The sequence below is a fragment of the Triticum urartu genome, chromosome 4A, assembly GCF_056163025.1.
Source record: "Triticum urartu cultivar PI428250 chromosome 4A, HENAU_Tu73, whole genome shotgun sequence".
In the NCBI taxonomy this organism is placed as follows: Eukaryota; Viridiplantae; Streptophyta; class Magnoliopsida; order Poales; family Poaceae; genus Triticum; species Triticum urartu.
Window position 1 is genome coordinate 46453447 of NC_141876.1, and position 9987 is coordinate 46463433.

Here is a 9987-nt window from a genome sequence, read left to right on the forward strand (position 1 = left end):
GAGCAGAGCTGCCAAGAAGCCCCTCGCCCAAAAGAAGCTGCCCGGGCGCTCCCTGCTCCAGCACGTCGCGACCGTGCTCCTGCTCCAGCACGTCAAGACCCCGCGCTGCTCCCAGCTGCAGCGCGTGGGGACATGCAAGACCAAGCTCTCCGTCACCCAAGGCCTCCCGTGGCCACAGCAGGCTGCCGTGCCTTCACCACCGAGCTACACAGCGTCGCGTGGCCCAGCAAGTTCAAGCCAGACCTGCCTCCTCGTTACGACGGCACGACTGACCCTGCGGAGTTCCTCCAGCTCTACAAGCTGGGCATCGAAGCTGCCAACGGAGACGAAAAGGTCATGGCGAACTGGTTTCCCATGGCACTCAAGGACGGGGCCCGCACCTGGCTCCTGAACCTGGCTCCAGGCACGATCTCCTCCTGGGACGAGATGCGCACCCGCTTCATCGCCAACTTCCAAGGTACTCGCGACCGGCCGCCCGCCATGAGCGACATGCGCCGCATCAAGCAACAACCCGGGGAGACCCTGCAGAAGTACATCCAACAATTCAACAACGCACGCCTCAAGATTCCCAAGGTGACTGAGGAGGCCATCATCTCAGCCTTCTCCGACGGCGTGCGCGATGTCAAGATGAAGGAGGAGCTGGCGATGCATGAAGACCTATGCACTTCCTTGGAGTTGTTCAACTTGGTAACCAAGTGCGCCAGGGCTGAGGAAGGGCGTCTCTCCCTCCTCGAGCTGCCTGCCGCAGACCCAGAAGAGAAGAAGCCCAAGGCCAAGGATGTGAAGCGCAAGGGGGCTGCCGTGTGAAGGAAATATGCCCTAGAGGCAATAATAAAGTTATTATTTATTTCCTTATAATCATGATAAATGTTTATTATTCATGCTAGAATTGTATTAACCGGAAACATAATACATGTGTGAATACATAGACAAACAAAGTGTCACTAGTATGCCTCTACTAGACTAGCTCGTTAATCAAAGATGGTTATGTTTCCTGACCATGAACAATAAGTTGTTATTTGATTAACGAGGTCACATCATTAGTTGAATGATCTAATTGACATGACCCATTCCATTAGCTTAGCACCCGATCGTTTAGTATGTTGCTATTGCTTTCTTCATGACTTATACATGTTCCTATGACTATGAGATTATACAACTCCCGTTAACCGGAGGAACACTTTGGGTGCTACCAAACGTCACAACGTAACTGGGTGATTATAAAGGAGCATTACAGGTGTCTCCAAAGGTAGATGTTGGGTTGGCGTATTTCGAGATTAGGATTTGTCACTCCGATTGTCGGAGAGGTATCTCTGGGCCCTCTCGGTAATATACATCACATAAGCCTTGCAAGCATTACAACTAATATGTTAGTTGTGAGATGATGTATTACGGAATGAGTAAAGAGACTTGCCGGTAACGAGATTGAACTAGGTATTGGATACCAACGATCGAATCTCGGGCAAGTAACATACCGATGACAAAGGGAACAACGTATGTTGTTATGCGGTCTGACCGATAAAGATCTTCGTAGAATATGTAGGAGCCAATATGGGCATCCAGGTCCCGCTATTGGTTATTGACCGGAGACATGTCTCGGTCATGTCTACATTATTCTCGAACCCGTAGGGTCCGCACGCTTAAGGTTACGATGACAGTTATATTATGAGTTTATGCATTTTGATGTACCGAAGGTTGTTCGGAGTCCCGGATGTGATCACGGACATGACGAGGAGTCTCGAAATGGTCGAGACGTAAAGATTGATATATTGGAAGCCTATGTTTGGACATCGGAAGTGTTCCGGGTGAAATCGGGATTTTACCGGAGTACCGGGAGGGTTACCGGAACCCCCCGGGAGCTAAATGGGCCATAGTGGGCCTTAGTGGAAAAGAGAAGGGGCTGCCCTAGATGGGCTGTGTGCCTCCCCCCTTCCCCTAGTCCTATTAGGACTAGGAGAGGTGGCCGGCCCCCTCCTCCTCTTTTCCCCCTCCGCGAATTCTATTCCAACTAGGATTGGGGGGGGGGGGGAATCCTACTCCCAGAGGGAGTAGGACTCTCCTGGCGCCTCCTCCTTGGCCAGCCAGCCTCCCCCCTCTACTCCTTTATATACGGAGGCAGGGGACACCTCTAGACACACAAGTTGATCCACGTGATCTATTCCTTAGCCGTGTGCGGTGCCCCCTGCCACCATATACCTCGATAATACTGTAGCGGAGTTTAGGCGAAGCCCTGCTGCTGTAGTTCATCAAGATCGTCACCACGCCGTCGTGCTGACGGAACTCTTCCCCGACACTTTTCTGGATCGAAGTCCGGGGATCGTCATCGAGCTGAACGTGTGCTCGAACTCAGAGGTGCCGTAGTTTCGGTGCTTGATCGGTTGGATCATGAAGACGTATGACTACTTCCTCTACGTCGTGTCATCGCTTCCGCAGTCGGTCTGCGTTGGGTACGTAGACAACACTCCCCCCTCATTGCTATGCATCACATGATCTTGCGTGAGCGTAGGAAATTTTTTGAAATTACTACGAAACCCAACAGTGGCATCCGAGCCTAGGTTATTTATGTTGATGTTATATGCACGAGTAGAACACAAGTGAGTTGTGGACGATACAAGTCATACTGCCTACCAGCATGTCATACTTTGGTTCGGCGGTATTGTTGGACGAGACGACCCGGACCAACCTTACGCGTACGCTTACGCGAGACCGGTTCCCTCGACGTGCTTTGCACATAGATGGCTTGCGGGCGACAGTCTCTCCAACTTTAGTTGAACCAAGTATGGCTACGCCCGGTCCTTGCGAAGGTTAAAACGGAGTCTACTTGACAAACTATCGTTGTGGTTTTGATGCGTAGGTGAGATTGGTTCTTACTTAAGCCCGTAGCAGCCACGTAAAACATGCAACAACAAAGTAGAGGACGTCTAACTTGTTTTTGCAGGGCATGTTGTGATGTGATATGGTCAAGGCATGATGCTGAATTTTATTGTATGAGATGATCATGTTTTGTAACCGAGTTATCGGCAACTGGCAGGAGCCATATGGTTGTCGCTTTATTGTATGCAATGCAATCGCGATGTAATGCTTTACTTTATTACTAAACGGTAGTGATAGTCGTGAAAGCATAAGATTGACGAGACGACAACGATGCTACGATGGAGATCAAGGTGTCGCGCCGGTGACGATGGTGATCATGACGGTGCTTCAGAGATGGAAATCACAAGCACAAGATGATGATGGCCATATCATATCACTTATATTGATTGCATGTGATGTTTATCTTTTTATGCATCTTATCTTGCTTTGATTGATGGTAGCATTATAAGATGATCTCTCACTAAATTATCAAGAAGTGTTCTCCCTGAGTATGCACCGTTGCCAAAGTTCATCGTGCCCAGACACCACGTGATGATCGGGTGTGATAAGCTCTACGTCCATCTACAACGGGTGCAAGCCAATTTTGCACACGCAGAATACTCAGGTTAAACTTGACGAGCCTAGCATATACAGATATGGCCTCGGAACACGGAGACCGAAAGGTCGAGCGTGAATCATATAGTAGATATGATCAACATAAACGATGTTCACCATTGAAAACTACTCCATCTCACGTGATGATCGGTTATGGTTTAGTTGATTTGGATCACGTAATCACTTAGAAGATTAGAGGGATGTCTATCTAAGTGGGAGTTCTTAAGTAATATGATTAATTGAACTTAAATTTATCATGAACTTAGTACCTGATAGTATCTTGCTTGTTTATGTTGTTAGATGGCTCGTGCTGTTGTTCCGTTGAATTTTAATGCGTTCCTTGAGAAAGCAAAGTTGAAAGATGATGGTAGCAATTACACGGACTGGGTCCGTAACTTGAGGATTATCCTCATTGCTGCATAGAAGAATTACGTCCTAGAAGCACCGCTGGGTGCTAGGCCTGCTGCTGGAGCAACACCAGATGTTATGAACGTCTAGCAGAGCAAAGCTGATGACTACTCGATAGTTCAGTGTGCCATGCTTTACGGCTTAGAATCGGGACTTCAACGACGTTTTGAACGGCATGGAGCATATGAGATGTTCCAGGAGTTAAAGTTAATATTTCAAGCAAATGCCCGGATTGAGAGATATGAAGTCTCCAATAAGTTCTATAGCTGCAAGATGGAGGAGAACAGTTCTGTCAGTGAGCATATACTCAAAATGTCTGGGTATAATAATCACTTGATTCAATTGGGAGTTCATCTTCCAGATGATTGCGTCATTGACAGAATTCTCCAATCACTGCCACCTAGCTACAAGAGCTTCGTGATGAACTATAATATGCAAGGGATGAATAAGACTATTCCCGAGCTCTTCGCAATGCTGAAAGCTGCGGAGGTAGAAATCAAGAAGGAGCATCAAGTGTTGATGGTCAACAAGACCACTAGTTTCAAGAAAAAGGGCAAAGGGAAGAAGAAGGAGAACTTCAAAAAGAACAGCAAGCAAGTTGCTGCTCAAGAGAAGAAACCCAAATCTAGACCTAAGCCTGAAACTGAGTGCTTCTACTGCAAGCAGACTGGTCACTGGAAGCGGAACTGCCCCAAGTATTTGGCGGATAAGAAGGATGGCAAGGTGAACAAAGGTATATGTGATATACATGTTATTGATGTGTACCTTACTAGAGCTCGCAGTAGCACCTGGGTATTTGATACTGGTTCTGTTGCTAATATTTGCAACTCGAAACAGGGACTACGGAATAAGCAGGCACTGGCAAAGGACGAGGTGACGATGCACGTGGGAAACGGTTCCAAAGTCGATGTGATCGCGGTCGGCACGCTACCTCTACATCTACCTTCGGGATTAATATTAGACCTAAATAATTGTTATTTGGTGCCAGCGTTGAGCATGAACATTATATCAGGATCTTGTTTAATGCGAGACGGTTATTCATTTAAATCAGAAAATAATGGTTGTTCTATTTATATGAGTAATATCTTTTATGGTCATGCACCCTTGAAGAGTGGTCTATTCTTATTGAATCTCGATAGTAGTAATACACATATTCATAATGTTGAAACCAAAAGATGCAGAGTTGATAATGAAAGTGCAACTTATTTGTGGCACTGTCGTTTAGGTCATATTGGTATAAAGCGCATGAAGAAACTCCATACTGATGGACTTTTGGAACCACTTGATTATGAATCACTTGGCACTTGCGAACCGTGCCTCATGGGCAAGATGACTAAAACACCGTTCTCCGGTACTATGGAGAGAGCAACAGATTTGTTGGAAATCATACATACCGATGTATGTGGTCCGATGAATATTGAGGCTCGTGGCGGATATCGTTATTTTCTCACCTTCACAGATGATTTAAGCAGATATGGGTATATCTACTTAATGAAACATAAGTCTGAAACATTTGAAAAGTTCAAAGAATTTCAGAGTGAAGTTGAAAATCATCATAACAAGAAAATAAAGTTTCTACGATCTGATCGTGGAGGAGAATATTTGAGTTACGAGTTTGGTGTACATTTGAAAAATTGTGGAATAGTTTCGCAACTCACGCCACCTGGAACACCACAGCGTAATGGTGTGTCCGAACGTCGTAATCGTACTTTACTGGATATGGTGCGATCTATGATGTCTCTTACTGATTTACCGCTATCGTTTTGGGGTTATGCTCTAGAGACGGCCGCATTCACGTTAAATAGGGCACCATCAAAATCCGTTGAGACGACGCCTTATGAACTGTGGTTTGGCAAGAAACCAAAGTTGTCGTTTCTTAAAGTTTGGGGCTGCGATGCTTATGTGAAAAAGCTTCAACCTGATAAGCTCGAACCCAAATCGGAGAAATGTGTCTTCATAGGATACCCAAAGGAAACTGTCGGGTACACCTTCTATCACAGATCTGAAGGCAAGACATTCGTTGCTAAGAATGGATCCTTTCTAGAGAAGGAGTTTCTCTCGAAAGAAGTGAGTGGGAGGAAAGTAGAACTTGATGAGGTAACTGTACCTGCTCCCTTAATGGAAAGTAGTTCATCACAGAAAACTGTTTTCAGTGACACCTACACCAGTTAGTGAGGAAGCCAATGATAATGATCATGAAACTTCAGATCAAGATACTACTGAACCTCGTAGATCAACCAGAGTAAGATCCGCACCAGAGTGGTACGGTAATCCTGTTCTGGAAGTCATGATACTAGATCATGATGAACCTACGAACTATGAAGAAGCGATGGTGAGCCCAGATTCCGCAAAGTGGCTTGAAGCCATGAAATCTGAGATGGGATCCATGTATGAGAACAAAGTATGGACTTTGGTTGACTTGCCCGATGATCGGCAAGCAATTGAAAATAAATGGATCTTTAAGAAGAAGACTGACGCTGACGGTAATGTTACTGTCTACAAAGCTCGACTTGTCGCAAAAGGTTTTCGGCAAGTTCAAGGGATTGACTACGATGAGACCTTCTCACCCGTAGCGATGCTTAAGTCCGTCCGAATCATGTTAGCGGTTGCCGCATTTTATGATTATGAAATTTGGCAGATGGATGTCAAAACTGCATTCCTGAATGGATTTCTGGAAGAAGAGTTGTATATGATGCAACCGGAAGGTTTTGTTGATCCAAAGGGAGCTAACAAAGTGTGCAAGCTCCAGCGATCCATTTATGGACTGGTGCAAGCCTCTCGGAGTTGGAATAAACGTTTTGATAGTGTGATCAAAGCATTTGGTTTTATACAGACTTTCGGAGAAGCCTGTATTTACAAGAAAGTGAGTGGGAGCTCTATAGCATTTCTGATATTATATGTGGATGACATATTGCTAATTGGAAATGATATAGAATTTCTGGATAGCATAAAGGGATACTTGAATAAAATTTTTTCAATGAAAGACCTCGGTGAAGCTGCTTACATATTAGGCATTAAGATCTATAGAGATAGATCAAGACGCTTAATTGGACTTTCACAAAGCACATACCTTGACAAAATTTTGAAGAAGTTCAAAATGGATCAAGCAAAGAAAGGGTTCTTGCCTGTGTTACAAGGTGTGAAGTTGAGTAAGACTCAATGCCCGACCACTGCAGAAGGTAGAGAGAATATGAAAGATGTTCCCTATGCATCAGCCATAGGATCTATCATGTATGCAATGCTGTGTACCAGACCTGATGTGTGCCTTGCTATAAGTTTAGCAGGGAGGTACCAAAGTAATCCAGGAATGGATCACTGGACAACGGTCAAGAACATCCTGAAATACCTGAAAAGGACTAAGGATATGTTTCTCGTATATGGAGGTGACAAAGAGCTCACCGTAAAAGGTTACGTTGATGCAAGCTTTGACACTGATCCGGACGATTCTAAATCGCGAACCGGATATGTGTTTACATTAAACGGTGGAGCTGTCAGTTGGTGCAGTTCTAAACAAAGCGTCGTAGCGGGATCTACATGTGAAGCGGAGTATATAGCTGCTTCGGAAGCAGCAAACGAAGGAGTCTGGATGAAGGAATTCATATCCGATCTAGGTGTCATACCTAATGCATCGGGTCCAATGAAAATCTTTTGTGACAATACTGGTGCAATTGCCTTGGCAAAGGAATCCAGATTTCACAAAAGGACCAAACAAATCAAGAGACGCTTCAACTCCATCCGGGATCTAGTCCAGGTGGGAGACATAGAGATTTGCAAGATACATACGGATCTGAATGTTGCAGACCCATTGACTAAGCCTCTTCCACGAGCAAAACATGATCAGCACCAAAGCTCCATGGGTGTTAGAATCATTACAGTGTAATCTAGATTATTGACTCTAGTGCAAGTGGGAGACTGAAGGAAATATGCCCTAGAGGCAATAATAAAGTTATTATTTATTTCCTTATAATCATGATAAATGTTTATTATTCATGCTAGAATTGTATTAACCGGAAACATAATACATGTGTGAATACATAGACAAACAAAGTGTCACTAGTATGCCTCTACTAGACTAGCTCGTTAATCAAAGATGGTTACGTTTCCTGACCATGAACAATAAGTTGTTATTTGATTAACGAGGTCACATCATTAGTTGAATGATCTGATTGACATGACCCATTCCATTAGCTTAGCACCCGATCGTTTAGTATGTTGCTATTGCTTTCTTCATGACTTATACATGTTCCTATGACTATGAGATTATGCAACTCCCGTTTACCGGAGGAACACTTTGGGTGCTACCAAACGTCACAACGTAACTGGGTGATTATAAAGGAGCATTACAGGTGTCTCCAAAGGTAGATGTTGGGTTGGCGTATTTCGAGATTAGGATTTGTCACTCCGATTGTTGGAGAGGTATCTCTGGGCCCTCTCGGTAATATACATCACATAAGCCTTGCAAGCATTACAACTAATATGTTAGTTGTGAGATGATGTATTACGGAACGAGTAAAGATACTTGCCGGTAACGAGATTGAACTAGGTATTGGATACCGACGATCGAATCTCGGGCAAGTAACATACCGATGACAAAGGGAACAACGTATGTTGTTATGCGGTCTGACCGATAAAGATCTTCGTAGAATATGTAGGAGCCAATATGGGCATCCAGGTCCCGCTATTGGTTATTGACCGGAGACATGTCTCGGTCATGTCTACATTATTCTCGAACCCGTAGGGTCCGCACGCTTAAGGTTACGATGACAGTTATATTATGAGTTTATGCATTTTGATGTACCGAAGGTTGTTCGGAGTCCCGGATGTGATCACGGACATGACGAGGAGTCTCGAAATGGTCGAGATGTAAAGATTGATATATTGGAAGCCTATGTTTGGACATCAGAAGTGTTCCGGGTGAAATCGGGATTTTACCGGAGTACCGGGAGGGTTACCAGAACCCCCTGGGAGCTAAATGGGCCATAGTGGGCCTTAGTGGAAAAGAGAAGGGGCTGCCCTAGATGGCCGGCCCCCTCCTCCTCTTTTCCCCCTCCGCGAATCCTATTCCAACTAGGATTGGGGGGGGGGAATCCTACTCCCAGAGGGAGTAGGACTCTCCTGGCGCCTCCTCCTTGGCCGGCCAGCCTCCCCCCCTCTACTCCTTTATATACGGAGGCAGGGGACACCTCTAGACACACAAGTTGATCCACGTGATCTATTCCTTAGCCGTGTGCGGTGCCCCCTGCCACCATATACCTCGATAATACTGTAGCGGAGTTTAGGCAAAGCCCTGCTGCTGTAGTTCATCAAGATCGTCACCACGCCGTCGTGCTGACGGAACTCTTCCCCGACACTTTGCTGGATCGAAGTCCGGGGATCGTCATCGAGCTGAACGTGTGCTCGAACTCGGAGGTGCCGTAGTTTCGGTGCTTGATCGATTGGATCATGAAGACGTACGACTACTTCCTCTACGTCGTGTCATCGCTTCTGCAGTCGGTCTGTGTTGGGTACGTAGACAACACTCTCCCCCTCGTTGCTATGCATCACATGATCTTGCGTGAGCGTAGGAAAAATTTTGAAATTACTACGAAACCCAACACCGTGCTCGCGGCAGAACCAGACACCAAGCGGGGCAGAGATCGGCCCGAACCTTCCAAGGGCAGCCGGTACTGTGTGTACCACGACCTCCACACCCAAAACACCAACGAATGTCAAGAGCTCCGAGCCATGCGAGAAGGAAGGATCGGCCATTGCCCCGACCGCGGTGACCGGGGCTACGGTCGAGGAGGAGGAAGGAACGCAGGACACTGGGAAGACCGTGGCCCGCGCCAAGGGTGGAGCGATCAACCTCGCGAGGATCGCTGGCAGGACCCACCTCGCGAGGAAGACTGGAGGGATCAGCCTCGCGAGGATCGCCCGCAAGGCAACACAGGCCTCCCTCCGCTGCCACCGCAGCTAAGGAGAAACGAGGACCGCCACCAAGACGAGGGGGCTGGGGGCTTCCAGGAGCCGCGCGCGATCACCTGCATCCTGGGCGGGGTTCAGGCCCCAGCCTCTCAACGCATCTTCAAACAGTTCGCCCGCGAAGTGAATGCAGTCCTCCCCAGGCTTGAA